The 14,623-nt window shown below is 25.8% G+C and overlaps 1 protein-coding gene across 2 annotated transcripts in view; it reads right to left on the bottom strand.

The window, feature by feature from the left end:
- LOC109597866 (probable G-protein coupled receptor 158) overlaps positions 1 to 3,426 on the bottom strand; it is a 65,311-nt gene extending 61,885 nt beyond the window's left edge. For both annotated transcript variants that reach the window (XM_049966493.1, XM_049966494.1), the window contains exon 1: positions 3,016 to 3,426. The gene's annotated coding sequence lies outside the window, so the exon portion shown is untranslated. The remainder of the gene's footprint in view (positions 1 to 3,015) is intronic.
- Positions 3,427 to 14,623: the final 11,197 nt, after the last annotated feature.

Genomic DNA, 14,623 nt, shown 5'->3' with positions numbered 1-14,623 from the left:
TTTCTATAGACATACATATTTAGATATTTTCAGGCTATTTTTTATTAAAAAATATTAGTCATACATGGTGTTTCTGAACAATTTGAAAAAAAAATTATTTCTTATAATAATAAGCATGTATTTCAGCATAAAAATATGAGAATAAAATTATTTTTGAAATTTAAATTTGAGGGGTTGTACTTTCCTCAGGAGAAACTTTACTTAAATTTTATTCATTAATAGACATGTACTAACTGCTTCTACATTTTGACCACAAATTTTAGAAGCACCTTGTATATAATATATAATAAAACTAATAATTTATAATTTATATATTTCAAATAAAATATTTTCATAATTCATAATTTATAAAGAAATATTTTTATAATAATTATTAAAAAACTTAGGTACATATTAATTAAACCAATTAAATTATAATTTAAATTACAATTAACATGTTTCCCATTATTATATAATGTTTTATTCATGATATGTTATAATGATTTAATCTTCTTCAACTTATTTCAGTCACAACAGAAATTAATTTTGCATTTATTTCCACTTAGTCCTGATCTCAAGACTTTTCAGATGTTTTCAGGCTAATTTTTATTGAAAAATCTTAATACATATATTGATTAAACTATTTTTTTATAATTTAAATTACAAATAAAATGTTTCCAATTATTAAATAATGTTTTATGCATGGCAAAATTTATATATAAATATTTTTAAAATAATTTACCTTTTATTAATTTATTTCAGTCACAACAGGGATTAATTTTGTATAAATATATTCATTTTCAACAAACCCAGACCTCGAGACTTTTTAGATATTTTCAGGCTAATTTTTATTTCCATTATTAAATAATGTTTTATTCATGACATTATTTATAAAGAAATGTTTTATAATAATTTACTCTTCTTCGACTTCAGTCACAATAGGGATAAATTTTGTATAGTCGTATTTATTTCCACTTAGTCCTGACCTCAAGAATTTTGAGACATATTCAGGCTATATCTTTTTTTAAAACATGGGCATATATTAATTAATATATTTTTATTACAAAACATGGACACATGTCAATTAAACTAATTAAATTATAATTTAAATTACAATTATTATTATTATTTCTCTTTTATTAAATAATGTTTTATTCATGGCATAATTTATAAATAATATTTTTATAATAATTTACTCTTTATTGACATATTTCAGTCACAACAGGGATTTATTTTGTATAATTATATTTATTTCCACTTAGTCCTGACCTCAAAACTCTTCACATGTTTTCAGGTTATATTTTATTTAAAAATCTCAGGCATATATTAATGAAACTAATTAAATTATAATTTAAATTACGATTAACATGTTTCCCATTATTAAATAATAATAATAATAATCTCATTCATAGTATAATTTATAAATTAATATTTCTATAATAATTTATCCTTTTCTGACATATTTCAGTCACAATTTTGTATAATTCTATTTAGTCCTGACCGCAAGTCTTTTCAGATATTCTCTGGCTAATTTTTATTAAAAAACTTAGCATATTAATTAAACTAATTAAAATGTTATTTAAATCACAAATAACATGTGTCCCTCAATTAAATGTTTTTTAAGACAATTTATAAAGAAATATTTTTATACTAATTTTCTGTTTTATGACTAATTTTGTGTAATCGTACTTATTTCTACTTAGTCCTGACCTCAACATGTTTCAGATATTTTCAGGCTAATTTTTAATAAAAAATATTAGGCATATATTAATTAAAATAATTAAATTATACTTATAAATTACAAATAAAATGTTTCTCATTATTAAATAACGTTTTATTCGAGTTATAATTTATAAAGGAATATTTTTATATTACTCATTTTTAATTATTTCAGTCACAACAGGGATTTATTTTGTATAATCGTACTTATTTCTACTTAGTACTGACCTCAAGAATTTGCAGTTATTTTCAGGCTAATTTTTATAAAAAAAAAACTCAGGCATTTGTTAATTAAACTAATTAAATATTAATATAATTAATATAATGTGTCCCATTATTAAACAATGTTTTTTTTTCAAGACACAATTTATAAAGAAATATTTTTAAACTAATTTTCTCTTTAATGACTTATTTCAGTCACAACAGGGATAAATTTTGTATAGTCGTATTTTCCTCAAGAACTTTCAGATGTTTTCAGGCTAATTTTTTATTAAACTAATTAAATTATTATTTAAATTACAAATAAAATGTTTTCCATTATTAAATAATGTTTTATTCGAGGCATAATTTATATAAAAGTAATTGTACTAATTTGCACTTAACATAGTCCTCAAGATTAAATAAATCTTTTGTGGTTGATTATAATTTAACATGAAAAACATGGCCGCATATTAATTAAAGTAATTAAGCCACAATTTAAACTGATAACAAAATATTCTCATCATTAAATAATGTTAATTTTAACTAATAAACATTACTGAATTGTCAATGTAAATACAACAGTAACAATATATTGAGGTAATTTAGAGTTTACATTACTTATTTACTAATGTTAATATTACTGTGTAAGTTATAAATTAAGTCAAGTAAATTATGCAGGTTGTGCCTTAAATAAATTCTATTCCCGAATTACAAAATGGAAACAAATTACGGAACAAAAAGCAAAATTTAATAACAAACAGCTTCAATAAATACAAATTACAAAAATTACGAAAGCTGAAAAACACGCCAAAACTGAAAAAACCGTGGTAATTCAACGTTTAATATTTCAGTGCAAATTATTGTGCGCTTGCCGTCGTCGTTGCATGATGGAAAGGCGAACTTTTACATGAAACGTCGGTTGCGGGACGGAGAAAAAAAAAAAGCGGTTACAGTTTATCCGCATTGACGACCATGTGACCTAAAATTAATTTCGACCTGTGCACCCACAATTTCGGAGGTGCAGCGTCCCGTATCGGCACGTTTCGGTCACGTAACTCTTTCCTGCGGGCGCGACGCGACGACAATCGGCAGGACGGGATAACAGGTGATACTCACATGACAGTCGCGGCGAGGACACTCTCTTCCTTCCTTCCTTCCCGAGCACCGAGGAACTGTGACCGCGGCCGGAGGGAATCACGCACTCACACACGTCCCGGCGTCGGGCCGGGGCCGCATCGACGGCAGCATCGGTCAACCAGCAGGAACGGGGGCGTCGGGTGCGTCGCGGCGAGTCGAATTTTATTTTTCAATTTTTACTCTTTCCTTCCGTACCGCAGCTTCGACGCTTTTTACGTGGGCATGGCGGCGTCGCGGTGCATTCGCAGTGTGGGTGCGCGCTCCGTACGCGGAACAGACGACGAGTGTGCGAGCGGCCGCGTTACGTCTGGGAAAATCGCCCGTTGGGGGTCCCCGCATCGGATACGTGCCGCGCAGATCTCACCCACGTTTCCATGGATACAGGCGGGAATAAACCGAAGGAAAATCGCCGATCGCTTTTGTATTTTGTGTACGTGCGGACGCGGACGGCGGACGACGGACGCGGATGCGTGCGTATCTGATCATTTCAAAGGGTTTTTACTCCATTAACCCCCTTGAGGCTTTGAGAAAAATTTGAAAATCGTTTTTATTGATGTTTTTGGTAAAATTTATGCAATCAGAGATGATTTATGGTACTCTTTACTAAAGATACGGTATATTAACAAAATAAATAATTTTTTTTTAATTATTTCCCTTAAAAATTGGATAATGTTGTGTTTGCGGTTGATAAGTATGGGTATATCCCCAACGTACGTCACCGACAACCGGCGTGAGCTTCATACGCTGTGTTGCCATTCACATTTCATTTCATTATTTTCTTATTAGTCTTTGCGCTTTTGTGTCTTGTGCCTCGTTTTGTGTATTTGTATTTTTACATAGTTTTATTTGTTAATGGTATTTTCATATGTCTATTCTATTAAAATGTACTTATTATTATTTGTTTATTTTCAGCATTGTTATTTCGTTCTTAAATTTTAAACAAGTTATCTTTTGAGGTAATTGGAGTCTCAAATGAAGTACCAAATTTTATATAAAATTCCTAACTAGTGTTTCTTTAATCACAGCATCTTTTAATAATACCTAAATAATTAAATACTTATTGTATATTTAACTATTATTTAGGTTAGTATACTTTTCTTTCAAATTGTAGATTATATGTAATGTTTAGCTTTACTTTTATGTTTCATATAAAACTTTTGTTAATTGTTTAGACTCGTAGCTCCTAATTTTGGCTGTAAAAAATAGAAAGAAAGACATTCTTCCTATTATTTTTTTCAAAATATTGTACTCGCGCCGAAGAGTATCTTTTCAACAAGTAAAAAATTAAGATTTAGTTGAAAAATATTGACTAATGAGATTTTTCATTGAAATTTTTATGAACAATTTTTTTTATATTGTGTTCCTATTTTTCTCAATAAGTTCAACAGAAATAGAATATATTCAAAAAAAAAAATAAATAAAAACCTAATATAACCTAACCTGACCTACATTTTTTCAGAAAGTTCATCAAAAAAAATTGTCAATATTAAATTTAATAAAAATTACAAAATTTTCAAAAATTCAACAAAAATTGACAAATTACATTATTGACAATTTTTTTATATTCTATTTTTGATGAACTGAAACTGATGAAAAATAGGTCAGGTTAGGTTACATTAGGTTTCCATTTCTTTTTTTTTTTTTTTTTGAAAATATTTACAGCAAAATTTCGTTCATCTTGAAAATAATATGGTTCACACTCAAAATGTTGAGAACATGTGGATGCGATGCAAAAGGAAACTTCGTCACCAATTTGGAACTACAGAAGATTTATTTCTCTCATATATGCATGAATTTATTTGGAGAAATAAATTCCGAAACGGGGACCATTTCAATGCCATACTTAAGTGCATTAGACAACAATATCCTCTCTTACAATAAATTTTAATTCCGTATTTATTGTTTCGTTTCATTTCTTTCGTATTATTTGCCACAACAAAGGCATGATATAATGTCAAATAAAAATAAATTATAATTTCTCCAAATACGACTTATAACACAAATTGGCAACACCGCCCGCAAATTAGAAGTAAAGCGGTCAGATAGCGACGTACGTTCTGCATAGGTTCATACTTATCAACCGCAAACACAACATTACCAAAAATTGATGAAAAAACTGAAATTGAACCACTCGATTTCAGAGGGTGAGAGTTCGATTCCCATTTAAACCAATATTTTTACTATTAATCTCATAGAATGATATTTAGGTATTGTCTATTACATTATAAAAGTTTTTAAAAAATTTTAAGAATGTGATAATAAGAACGAAAAAAAAGAAAAAAAACAAATTCTACCTTGATAATTATAATTAGTTATATTATTATAAAAAATTCGTCATCATTCAAAATTAATATTATTTTTTAATATTACAAGAAATACTAAAGGTATATACAGAAAAAATATTACTAATTTTAAGATCTTTCCCTATTTAGTTAATATTTGTTTTAAACAATATTTCTTTAACTATTATTTTTTTAATATTTAATAAACATGTTAATATTACTGACGGATCTTAGTAATACAATTTATTCAAGAAAAATTGTTATTCTTAAAAATTGTGGAAATATTTCTACAAAAATCCTTTTACCAAAGTAAATTGTATTTACAAATAAATATACTAGCAAATTAAATATAAATAATAAATTACAAAATAAATTCCAAAATTATTATAAGAACAATTTAGAAAAATATGCAGTAAAAAATTATGTCTTAATAGTCTTAAAAATATAAGTGACAAGCATTGTCTAAACAAATTAACTGATAATTTTGGAATTTATTAATTTAATTATTTTAATTTATTATTTTTATTTAATTTGCTAATATATTTATTTACATTTAGATTGATAATCAAAATAATTAAATTAATAAATTACAAAATTATTATAATCATTTTAGAAAATATTCAGAAAAAAAATTGTGTTTGGACCAGGATCAACAAATTTTAATACTATTCCCACTTTAATTAATATTTTTTTTTACAATTACTCTCTAATTTTATTTTTATTAATAGTCTTAAAAATATTATAATTTTTATTAAAAAAATCAGTGTCAAACATTGTATACTCAAATATACCTTATACTAAAATACCTTAAAAATTTGTTTAAGAAATTTTAAAAAGTGAAAATATGAACCAAAATCTAACTAGAATTATTTGCTAATATATTTTACAATTGTTTGACTAAAAACAATTTAAAAATTATATATGTACTAACAAATTAATTAAAAATAATAATTTAAAATATTTAAACACTAAATTATAAGAAAAAAATATATATACAATAAAAAATTGTGCCTGAACCACAATCAATAATTTTTAAGGTTATTCCTAATTTCACTAAATTTTTTTAATAATTATTCTCTTATCTACTATTTTTTAATTAATGGCGAAAGAAATATTAATATTTTTATTATAAAACCGATAAATGCAGTTCTAGTAGTAACAAATGTTGTTCATTGTAAATTGTGTAAAAGTTTCTAAGAAATATTAAAAAGTGAAAGTAAGAATAGAAATCCAACTGATACACAGTAAAAATTTGTTTCTGAACAAGCATCAACAAATTTTAATAATAGTATTAATGGAAATAGTTTCATGCTAATTAACATTTTTTACAATTACTCCCTAATCTGCTATTTTATTAATAATCTTAAAAATATTATAATTTTTATTAAAAAATTCAGTGATAAGCATTGTCTAATCAAATTATTATATTTAAAATTTGTGTGAGAAATATTAAAAAGTGAAGGTATGAACAAACATCTAACTAGAATTGTCTGCTAATATAGTTTACAATTGTTTGACCAAAGACAATTAAAAAATTATATATGTACTAACAAATTAACTACAAATAATAATTTAACATATTTAAAACATTAAATTACAAAATTATTATAAAAAAATAATAAAATATATAATAGAAAAATGTGTCTGAACCATAATCAACAATTTTTAAGACTATTCCTAATTTAACTAAATTTTTTTTAATAATTATTTTCTTATCTACTATTTTTTAATTAATAACGTAAGAAATATTAATATTTTCATTATAAAACTGATAAAAGAAGTTCTAGCAATAACAAATATTGTATAACTATAATATCATTAAATCTTTTATTAACTAGTTTTTAATTCATAATTAATTAATGGCGTGAGAAATATTAAAATTTTTATTAATATTGTTCAAACAAATTATTCACCTTGTAATTTGTGAAAATGTTTCTTAGAATTATAAAAAAAATGAAAATGTGTAAAAAATCCAACTGAGCTTGTCTGTTAGTATAGTTTACCACTGCTTAAACAGTAACAGTTTAAAATTAGTAAAAAGTTGTTCATGAACTAGGATCAAGAATGTTTAACACTATTCTTAATTTAATTAAGATTTTTTAAATAATTATACTCTCATCTATTATTTTTTATTTTTTTATTAATTTTAATTAAAAAACTGATAAAAGAAGGTCTAGCAGAAACAAATATTGTTCAAACAAATTATTATCCCTGTACATTGTGTAAATGTTTCTATGAAATATTAAAAAGTGAAAATAAGAACAAAAATCCAACAGGACTTGTCTGTTAGTATAGTTTACCACTACTTAAATAATAAATTTAAAATTAATTAAATAATAAATAATTTAAAATATTTGTCATGTCGAATCATTTAATTCTAAAGTTATTAAAAGAAAAATTAAAAAAATAATTAGTAAAATGTTGTTACTAGAATTATTACTAGAAAAAAACAAAATTATGCAATAAAAAATTGTGCCTGAACCATATTCCACAACTGTTGAGATTTTTTAACAATTATTCTTTTATCTACTATTTTTTATTAATGTCCTTAGAAATTGTACTTTGTTTATCAAAAAACAAATAAATGCGATTCTATCAGTGACGAATATTGTTTAAACAAATTAATACCCCTAAAAGTTGTAGATGTAGATCTAAAAATATTATAAATTGAAAATAAAAACATCCAACTGGAATTGCCTGGTATTATACTTATTGTTTAACCAACAACGGTAAAAAAATTTTAAATGTTCTAACAAATTAAATAAATATAATAATTTAAAATATTTAAATCAACAAATTTTAACTCTATTACTAATTTAAATAAAACAATTTTAATAAATTATTCTCGTATCAATTTTTTTATTAATAATAATCTTAAAAATATTAATATTTTTATTAATAAATATGATATATACATTTCCATTAATGCCAAGCATTGTTCAAACAAATTATTATCCAAATTTAGTGAAAGCGTTTCTACACTGTAAATACACTGTTTATTCCCAAGAAATAAGTGTGTTTTCAAAAAGTTTTAAAAATTTCTACAAACAACAAAAAAAACGAAAAATAAAATGGATAAATTCTTTTAGTTTAATTTATTATACATTTAACAAATAGGATTAAATTCGTAAATAAATTCAATACCCTCTAGTTTGTTTGTTTGTTTTTAGTTAGAAATGTGGAGGCGACACGAAACTAAAATAAAGCAAACAAAAAAATATATATTTTTGGTAGAAACTTCATAAACTCGTGTGTTTGATGTAACGTTTTCGCAAGTTGAAATTCTCACCGACTGCGAGATTTATGTATCTGCCGCTGCAGCGGTTTCCAACGGTGATTGCAGGAATGTTATCCTGCCAAGTTTGTATGCGGTCTTACGGAATTGGCATAAACTTATATTCGGTTTTGCCTACACTGTGCACACCTTTGCGAACTTACATTTTCATATATGTATGTATTCCTCTAAACCCATACAATTTTACGTTTCATCCACGAGTTTATTTTTGACACATCGACGGCTTTTTATCTTGCACAACGTTTAATAAAATTCCCCCCAAGTGCTGTTGTGTGTCTTATTAATTTATGTAGCAGCAAACCCCCTGCAATTTGTTGCAGCAGTTAATTAATCATCTTTTATGTTTAATTACTGACCAATATTGGAAAATTAGAATCTTCCTGGTAAATGTTTATCTTTACTGCTGCACATTAAAGCAGTGACCATAAATTAGTGGCGGGATTTTCACGGTGGCCGGATTTTACGGCCCTGTAAGTTGGAAATTCCTGGCCACTATAAACTCGTAAAAACTAATATGACTTGATTACTTCTCATCTGGAAGGGCGTGTTGCCACATGCCAGGCGTCATTTACTTTCTGCACATATTGTTACTGTTTCCGCATTTACGGGGGAACGTTTTATTCCTGGGGATATTATGTAAACTGGACGGAAATTCGAATAGGGAGGACGTCTGCGAAAACTTCCCTCGAACTTTGACCGTTCAACTGTGAAATAATATGTACAGGGGACTTAAGTGTCCGGAGTTCGTTTTTATAAAGTAGACTGCTACAACATTTTGTATTTTGATGTCCCCAACCGTTTCTGCAATATCTAGTCAAACTTACTTTTGGCAGGTTTTCAAACTTTTTAATTGTAAATTGTAAACTTACTTTTGGCTGGTTTTTAAACTTATTAATTGTAAATTTATTAAAAATTCTTCAGCCCCTTAAATTTAAATTTTAAAAAATGTTTTTTGTCATTTTTCCGTACCCCACATATAAATTTGGTATAGAACTAATCGAAAACAGCATATTTAGACCAAAATATAAATTTAATTATAGAAAAGTTAAAATGAAAACTATAAAACCTTTCAATCGATTTTAAATCTGTCCTAGAATTACAACCAATTTCTACTGCCTTCTCTTAAAATCATACAGAGACGTCATTTGTCAGAAGCTGACCGACATCGTGCTGTAAGGAATCCTTGAGGCTGACTCAGGATAAATTGATGTGTCTGCTGCATTTATTGTTCACTAATCCGTAGTGTGCAGACTCTATCAACGGTTTCTAGAGACTGGACATGTGTGAGATCGGCCTAGAGAAGGTCGAGCGAGTGTTAAATCTGACCAGGAAGACAGATTATTAATCAGAGGAGCACGAGTGGGCCTCAGACACTTCTCAGGCAAGACTTGTTTTTGGCTACTGGTCAAATAAGCCTAAGGACAGTTTTAAATCGGTTAAATGATACAGTATTCCGTTGCAGGAGACCCATAAGGCGACTACCCCTCCAGCCTCCCCATCGTGCAGCGGGAATAGTTTGGTGTCAGAAAAGAGATGTTTACAGATGAAAGCAGGTTTGGAATATTTAGTGATAGAGAGCTCCGAGTCAAAGAATCCAACGTTTTGCGCAGAAAGTTCACGCATACTAAGGTGGGTGCATAATAGATTGGGGTGGTATTTTTCTGGGAGGTAGAATGGAACTCTACATCTGCGACCGATGAAATTTATGCAACAGATATTATCGACAACATTGTTGAAAATTATCGAGTGAATTTATTGCTTACCCTCCTCGTGTTCATTATCACAGAATTAATAAATTCCTTATGAAAAACAACATTATTATATTTGAAATATGATTTAAGTAAAAAGTATTTTAATTGATTAAATTAATTGAAAAAAAATGACGAAACATTTCAAATCTTATCTATTATTACAGTTTTTATTTCAATTTGTAAAAAATAATATCTGGCAATTAGTAAAATATGAAGAATTTTACACAATACAATAATGAAATTATTATAAAAATGTTCAATGTTATTAAAATATTGTAAATTAAAGAAAAAACTACTTGAAATGTGTTATCCTCCTTGAAAGCTTTATATCTATTCTAGAGCCCTAATTTTTATTTGAGTTTATCTGTGTATATTTAAAGTTAACAAATTCAATATAAAAAACAACATTACATTTGAAAAATGATTTTCGTAAAATATATTTCTGATTATTGATTAAATTAATGGAAAAATAATGATGAAATTACTTAAATTTGTAAAGAATAAGTTCTGGAAATTAGTAAAATATGGAGAATTTTACACAATACAATAATGAAATTATAATAAAAATGTTAAAAACTATTAAAATATAGTAAATTAAAAAAAAAGCTTTTCTGATTTTATATCTAAATTTAAGAAATTCAATATGAAAAATAACAGTATATTTGAAAAATAATTTTTGTGAAATGTATTTCTAATTATTGAAAAAATTAATAGAAAAAAAAATAAGGAAATTTCTAATAATATTTATTATTACAACTTTTATTTAAATTTGTAAGGGATAAGTTTTGGAAATTAGTAAAATATGGAGAATTTTACACAATACAATAATGAAATTATTATAAAAATGTTAAAAATTATTAAAATCTATAAAATTAAAAAAATTTTACTTGAAGTATGTTATAATCCTTGAAAGCTATATATTTATTCTAAAGTCCTGTTTTTATTTCAATCTCTGTGTATGTTTAAATTTAAATAATTCAATATGAAAAATAATATTATATTTGAAAAATAATTTTTGTAAAATGTATTTCTAATTATTTATTAAATTAACAAAAATTCTAATATTATTTATTATCGCAGTTTTTATTTAAAGTTGTAAAGAATAAGCTATAGAAATTAGTAAAATCTGAAGAATTTTACAAATTATAATGATCAAAATAAAAAATAAAAAAATGTTATTAATATCTAGAAAACTAAAAAAGAAGCTTTACTTGAAGTGCTTTATAGTCCTTGAAAGCTTTATATCTATTCTAGAGTTCTGACTTTTATTTGTGTTAATATGTGTATTTTTAAATTCTAAAAAAATCAATAAGAAAAACATCATTTTATTTGCAAAATGATTTTTATAAAATGTATTTATAATTATTGTTTAAATTAATAGAAATAAATGATGAAATTATTACAGTTTCTATTTAAATTTGTAAAGCAAGTTCTGGCAAAATCTGGAAAATTTTAAAGAATACACTAATGAAGTTCTTATAAAAATGTTAAAAATTATTAAAATGGGAAAATTTAAAACTTTACTTGAGTGTGTTATTGTCCTTGAATGCTTTATATCTATTCTAAAATCTTGATTTTTATTTTTGTTAATCTGTATATATTTAAATTTAAAAAATTCAGTAAGAATCATTTTATTTGTGAAATAAATTTTGTAAAATGTATTTCTAATTAAATTAATAGAAACAAAATGCCTAAATTTGTAAAATCATTCTTGTCATTCTTATAAAATTATTAAAATGGGAAAATTAAAGAAAAAACTTTAGTTCAAAGCTTTATATCTATTCTAGAGTCCTGATTTTTATTTAAGTTAATCTGTGTATATCTAAATTTAACAAATTCAATATGGAAAATAACAGTATATTTGTAAAATGTATTTCTAATTATTGATTAAATTAATAGAAAAAAATGACAAAATATCTAATATTTATTTTTATTTATTATCTCAGTTACTATTTAAATTTGTAAAAATATATCTGAAGAATTTTAAACAATACAATAATGAAATTATTGTAAAAATGTTAAACATAATTATGGACGCTTTTGTTGAAAATCATCTGAATAACCTGATAAGAACTACCCTCGTAGGGTACAAGCTGTAATAGGAAGCAGCGGAATTACTCCATATTAAAAAAATTGTGTATTTTACATTTTATATATGGTAATAAAATTTCTTATTTATTTTGTGAAATAAATTGTAAGTTCTATTTGCTAATGGTATTTATTCGTTTTATTACTGTTCTACTATTGCAATTTTAATTTTTAATAAATAATCATTTAGTTCTGAAATAACGTAATGTGCTTAACTTTTTCGATCAACTTTTATTATCCTACATACGTACCTTCAATTCAATGTAATAAACTTTTTCCATAATGATACAGTGGCGTACATTCTGGGGGATTGTCTTCTTTTTTCATCCTATTTTCTACGACACTTTTTTAAAACTATTAAGTTTTTGATAATCTTTACACAATTAGGAAAAAACAGTGCTTTACAGATTTAATGTTTATTTTAATTTTTCAGTCAATCAAAATTAATCAACAGCAGAGATGAGCTCCAGACCTTAAAATTAAATTTTTTTTATCTGCTCTGGAAACACTCAGCCAAATGCAACAAATTTGGGACGTGGAATTCGGACCACTCCGATTCGTTTTGTGCACGTCTCCTTCGACGATATAATGAAATTATTTTTGCCTTGTAAACCACACAGATATTCGTTAAATAAATATTGACGTTCACATTCGTACGTTCCTATTTTTAAAATTAATAAAGACTTACAGATGTTTTGAAAAATTTGATGAAAAACTGTATCATTCATCGTTATGCGAAAACAAAACGCTGTTTCTAAAATTAGGTTGCAGCCCATAAAAATGTTAAATTTATGGACGTCGTCCCCACTAAAAATAGCATATCAAAATTGGAGCAATATTTTGTTTAATATTTTACTCGTATTTTCGATGCACTACTCCATGATGTTTTTTTATTTTTTGTTTTTTAATAATCTGGTTTTGTTTTAATATCCGTTTAAATAAATTTTATCGGATTTACCACTGACAGTTAATTTTTGTTTTTTTTTTCCTATTCGCCAAACATAATTCACAGATCCATCGTTCGGGGCCCTTTTTTTATTATTAGCACTATCGGTTTTACGGTCGCATCGGCCCAAATAAACCGATAGCGGCGTCGCGAATTCGGCAAACTGTAATTATAAAAATACGCCGGAAGTGCAGATAAAGATAAACGACAACAGGCGACTGGGCTAGATCAGATTATTATTAAATTAACAGTGGTAATGCATCCTGTTAATGATCACCGATCTATTTGTAAACATGGTATCGTATTATCTGATTATACCGATGTTTGAATTGCGACACAAAGGTGTAGATATGCACTTAATCGAAACTGGTTACACGTTCAAGCATGTTTATTTAAACACCCGTCATGTCACAGTTAATTAATTGTAACGCCACCAAAATGTATTATTTAATTTTATTATCTCTATTTAATCATTTTCAACTGATTTTCTGTATACGCAACATTCAGCTTTTAAAAATATAAAAAACACGATATAGGATAGTTTTTAGTTTCTTGATATTAGGCTAGGTTATGTTAGTTGAGTTCATGTTAGCTTAGGTTAGGTTAGGTGAGTTAGTGTATAAAATAAATTAACTTAATCTTAGTCATTTAAAAAAAATTGGCAGTTACAGATAGAAGTGAAAACTTCTGAACTTAAGTTAGGTTAGGTGGATTACTGTTAGGTTAGGTTATGTTAGGTGTGTTAGTGTTAGGTTAGGTTAGGTGGGTTACTGTTAGGTTAGGTTAGGTTTTTTTGAAAATTTTAACTTTTGAACGGTAATTTTCCCTTTTCATATAATAAATTAACTTAATCTTACTCATTTAAACAAAATTGGCAGTTATAGAGACATCCGATAGAAGTGAAAACTTAAAACTCAAAATATTCAAACGCCAGAATAAATACGAAGATTTAAAATAATTTTAAATAATATAAAATTTTCAAACGCCAAAATAAATACGAGTATTTAAATTAATTTTCTGTTATTTATTTTTTTATCTTATATAATATATATATATATATATATATATATATATATATATATATATATAATATTAGTATATTCATTTAGTACTCACTATTGTACTGCACAATGATTCTTCAATTAAACGATTCAAATAATAATCAAACAAAAACACTATTTCAACAATGCATGTCGGTGACGCGAACCCATAAGATTTTCCCCTG

The sequence above is a fragment of the Aethina tumida genome, chromosome 4 (assembly GCF_024364675.1).
Source record: "Aethina tumida isolate Nest 87 chromosome 4, icAetTumi1.1, whole genome shotgun sequence".
Lineage (NCBI taxonomy): Eukaryota > Metazoa > Arthropoda > Insecta > Coleoptera > Nitidulidae > Aethina > Aethina tumida.
Note: the sequence above shows the minus strand (reverse complement) of the source record. Positions and strands in the feature narration are given on the sequence as shown.